The sequence below is a fragment of the Squalius cephalus genome (assembly GCF_949319135.1).
Source record: "Squalius cephalus genome assembly, chromosome: 8".
NCBI classification, from domain to species: Eukaryota; Metazoa; Chordata; class Actinopteri; order Cypriniformes; family Leuciscidae; genus Squalius; species Squalius cephalus.
The window spans coordinates 46,351,131-46,356,130 of NC_137129.1; the positions used below are offsets into that span (position 1 = coordinate 46,351,131).

General features: G+C 38.8%; 1 protein-coding gene and 1 pseudogene across 2 annotated transcripts in view; both read right to left on the minus strand.

Annotated features, from left to right (window-relative positions):
- ctss1 (cathepsin S, ortholog 1) overlaps positions 1-493 on the minus strand; it is a 22,119-nt gene extending 21,626 nt beyond the window's left edge. Inside the window, exon 1 of the mRNA XM_079879919.1 lies at positions 356-493. The gene's annotated coding sequence lies outside the window, so the exon portion shown is untranslated. The remainder of the gene's footprint in view (positions 1-355) is intronic.
- A 1,842-nt stretch (positions 494-2,335) lies between these two features.
- On the minus strand, positions 2,336-4,769 carry LOC307163358 (putative nuclease HARBI1; annotated as a pseudogene). The gene is made up of 3 exons: positions 4,717-4,769; positions 4,627-4,631; positions 2,336-3,074 (listed from the first exon to the last, which is right to left on the minus strand). The product of its transcript is annotated as a putative nuclease HARBI1 (transcript).
- Between the last annotated feature and the right edge of the window lie 231 nt (positions 4,770-5,000).

Genomic DNA, 5,000 nt, shown 5'->3' on the forward strand with positions numbered 1-5,000 from the left:
GTGTAAAACATTCGACATGTGCAATACTGTAACACGTGTGTAAGGACAGCCCAGTGTGGTTGTGTTTTAACCCAAGGGCTGGGTGAGTGTGACAAAACACATGCTGTGCTAATTTTACCCAGTACATTGGGTTGTATTTTTAACCCCTGATATTTGTTTGTTGTTTAATTCATTTTTAATGTTAAAACTCGCTTAAGCAAAGAGTGCAAGTGACTTTAAAAATTAAACTAAATAGATAGCCTATATATGCATGAAACACGAATAAATAAAATAAAATACAAATACTATGGAATAAATCATGGCTACAGACTGCTTAGATTATTACTGTACAATTCATCAGTCAGAACATATTTACTTTGAGCTTGCTTTCTCTTCTTCCTTTCTCGGCTCCGAAATATCGGCCTACCGTTTGGGTGTAATTTCTACCACAACTTTACTTTAATCTCCGTATTGTTATTTCGTTTGATTTAATTTAAAATAACATTGATGTGTTACGAGACAACTTGTTATTATGAGCGACTGCTGAGAACTGAGGCGAATCCACACGAGTTAAGTTGCTATTACCGTATGATTAGAATAATTGGGAACTTCATATTTTTGACCACATTTTCTGTCATGGAAAAATGCATTAATACATTTTTAAAGAGAAAGCGCGACACTAAAATAGGACGTTTTTCAAGTTTCTATCGAACGTGAGCATTTTAGGGAGAAGTGGTGGAATCTGAGGATATGAATAGGCTACTGTGATAATTACGGTACTCACTGTACATCGCGTCGGTATTATGCAAATGAGTGCGTAGTGCTACTGTATGTTTCTAATTACTCTGCTTTTATACTGTTGTTTTGTATTAATTATCGTTTTCAGTAATTTGGCCTCTATGAATAATACGGGGGGGGGGGGGGGGATTATTGTCATAAGTGTATGTGATTGTCAAAACATTTTAGTAACTAAACTGAATTTTATTAGGTTTAGTGACAACATGTCACGATGTTTACATTCAAGCTACGTTTTTTTATTATTGCTTGACACAAATTTCAATTAAATTAAATTCTTGTGATTTGATTTAATATTGACTCATTTGGATAAATATTAGGTACACAAGATAGGCGTTCATTTTTCTCAAGAAAAACTAAATCTCACCTAATGCTGTAAACATGTACAGAGCCCTATCAACTGGCAGTACTATTTAAGGTTAAAAATAACTCAAATTAAATATAATGCGTTTTTTTTATTATAATAACAACTTTAGTAAAAGTAAAATAAAATATGTCAAGTAAAATAATAAATACGTTTTTTTTTTCTATAGCCAGCTAACGTGCTAGCCTATATTATGGTCATTAAATGGCTTTCCTGAGGTAAATGTGATATAATTGTTCTCCAGCTGTTTTATTGACCCTTTCCGCGGATGAAAAACACTGATTGATCGATATTATGTATGAGGAATATACATTTCGGTAAGTTGTAGCCTACTGTATCTTTTAACATTGTTCGTGTTTGTTTAGCTAGTAGAGATCGGGTCACGTGCCGCTATAGGGATCTGTCGCGTCACATTTACAAGCGCCAAAACGGTATTTATTGTTTGAATTTCGTAATAAAATTGACAGAATCTGAGAGCTGAGATTTTTTATATCATAAGTAACCTGCTCTGACTTCTGTCGGTGTCCGTGTCCTCTTTGCTTTGTGTGTGCAAGTGTCGATGCAGCTCTGTGTTTAACCCTGATAGGGCCAGCTGTTCAAAGGTGAACTGATCGGATTGGATCAAATCTTGAAAATGGGTTGTTCAAAAGGGAAAGAAGGAGTCTGAAATCAGATTAGATCACGGAATCCAATCCTAGTTTTAATCTGGATCAAACCTTCAGTTTGTGTTGTTCAAAACTTGTCAGTAGGATTTGGATAACTTTGATCCAAAAAAACAGGATTATCCTGATCCCAAGGATTTCAAGGTGGATTCCAGGAAGAAAATGTAGTAAAACTTTAAAATTGGTCAAATAATACATTTGTATAATTTAGTGTATACTTATATTTATATTTTGCACTTGACTTGTGCAACCGTTCTAACAGTGATGAAGCAGATAAAGTAGACCAATTAAGCTATTCAGTATAGTAAAGTAAAAATAAAAATTATCTTGCCCCCCCTCAAACAGATTTCAATAACAAACAAAAATAATATGTTCCATTTTTCTGTCATTCATCACCGTATATATTAATTTCAAAGAAACAATCATCAGAGATGAGCCTGTCAAAAGTAATGTCTAACAGTTGCATCCCCTCCTATACGTGCAGTCAGTCGCTCACAGAACGCCAGAGTCCGGCTCTTCAGCAGGCTCCGGTGCTTCATAAACATCTCAGAGAGGGACACTGATGTTGTGCAGGACGATACACGCGAGTGTTATGTTGCTCCCTGTGCTTCCACTCGCTAGCAGTGAAGGCATGCGAGCGTCTCTTCAGAACTGCATGTAAACGCTCACACACAGCTAGTTTTGCAGGGTTGAAGCGTGCCTGCGCAGGCGTGGTTACTGCAAGAAGAGGAGTCCTCAGCCATGGTAGGAGCGGATAGGCACTGTCTGCTAGTATCATGCATCCGGTCGGCTGGTTTGCTCTCTCTCTCTCTCGGGACACGTGCATCATGAACAGACCCAGGCCACTCCACGACACAGGTCGTGATGATGAGGTCAGCATCGCCCACTAGTTGGATGTTGATGCTGCCCTTTCGGGTGATGTTCTCCCAATCCCTCTCATGAGGTGCTTGGATATGTCAATAACCCCAATTGGGCATGTTCCCCAAAAGATAAAACTTGTGCTTGGTCTGGCCAATCTGGACATCCTTTGGAAGTGAAACGAACTGACTGACCAGGCTGGCCGATGCACTCGCCACAGCTTTCACTACACACTCACAGCTGATTTGTCCACTCCTATATTAGTCCCAGATGCACAGAAGCGCAGACCAATGAGGACCTGTTCTCCCACAGACCGACTGTGACTCCGGCGGGTTCTCCGGTGAAGTTTTGGCCTGATAAGGTCTGTGTAATGTACTTAATATCAGCATTCCCAGAGCGAAAGCGATCATATAGTGCTCCAGTGGTTGTGCACGCTCAACACACACCCTTCGACGGTATCCTCTTCCACACTCTAAAAACTGCTGGGTTGTGTTAACCCAATTTTGGGTCAAATATGGTCTCACCCAACGTTGGGTTAAAAAATGCAATTTAAAAATGGACAAATTGCATTTTGGACAAAATCAAAAATGGACAAAAATGCAATTTAAAAATTGACAAATTGCATAAAAAATGTAAACCAACGGCTGGGTTTGTCCATTTTTAAATTGAATTTTTAACCCAACGTTGGGTGAGACCATATTTGACCCAAAATTGGGTTAACACAACCCAGCAGTTTTCACCAAAACGGTGTAGTATGAGTGCAGTGTGTGATGTCAAACCTACTCTTACCCTAAAATCCTATTTCTTTTTTCAGTTTTATACACAATTGTATTTTGTTAGCAAGACAAAAAACAGTACAGTAAACATTGTCAGTGAAGGACTGGGCTAAGACTGGACATGAGGGATATTTCAATGGTCCTCTGCCATAGTGACAAAACATCCACACATTTGGACTTGCAGTGCTTACACAATGCCAAAGGGACGAAGCGTTTTCGTGGCACTGACTGTTTAAATGAGAAGGAAATTTAGTGTTGAAGCATGAGTGAACAGTTTTGGGAGAGATATGAGCTTTTGCAGGTGAGCTTTAGTGTTGTGCTGTAAGACTGTTTTGCCAAATGATCTTAGAGTTTTGAGAATGTAATTTCTGTTTCAAGAAATGAGCCAAACCAATGGAGAAAAACTGTAATATTTTGTATTTTTAGCGAATTTTATGGTATAAAATTATATTTTCGCTGTATTTATAATCCATTTATTCACTTTTTGAGCATAGACCTGAAAATTACATTTCCAACTTAAACTGTGGTAAATCATGAACGCTTTAGAGCGACAGACTCTGATCTCTGTTCAAAGACGAAACTTGGCAGATTATTGATGAAGTGAAAAAAAATTTAAAAAGTGAACTTAAAAAAAGTTACAGAATTTTACATAAATTGTTACGAATTTTTTTTATATGAAATATATATTTTCAAAAACATATTTTACTCTAAAAATCAAAGCCATAAATCTAAACAAGTCGTGTTCCAAATGTGAGGTTGATATCTCAGTGAATGAGCTTTCAGTGAGAGTGTGTTCGACTGCAGTACCAAACGCTTCCACTAGAGGAAACTCTCTCACTCATTTCCAATGCGCTCGTTTCTGACCGCGAGGAGCTCAAGTGGGACTATTGTTTTCAGGACCATTTAATCTTTATGAATCATTGTCCATGATTTTTTTTTTTCTGTGTTCACACAGCAAACTGTGCCAAAACCTTTACCATATTTCATACAATTCCGATGAAGAATAAAAATTCTAACTAAATCAAATGTAAAAATTTTCGGTCAAAAATGACCGAAGAGCGCGCGTGTATCGACTACACTATGAGCTGATGCACAATACTCGGATAACTCGGAGATAGCTCATGAAGAGGTCCACAGCCGCGGACGGGCCGGCTTTACACACACACACACACACACACACACACACACGGACTCTTCCTGCAGCAGACGCACACACAGCGTGAAGCACACGCACACACAGATGGAGAGGATCTGACTCAGCAGAAACACACGAGGGATTCACCTCTCGCTCACCTCTGGGAAACAGTCGATCAGATGAGAACAGCTCTTCATCATCTCTCTGTCAGATTTACTGTGTGTCTCTAAAACAACACCAGAAACCCACAGATGAGCTGAACACACACGCGCTTTCTCAATCACTGAACACACACGCGCTTTCTCAATCACTGAACACACACACACTTTCTCAATCACTGAACACACACGCGCTTTCACACCTGAGGCCGTCAGTCGAGCTGTGAAAGATATATTACAGATCTGAAAAATTAGCAAAACAGTCAAAGTTGA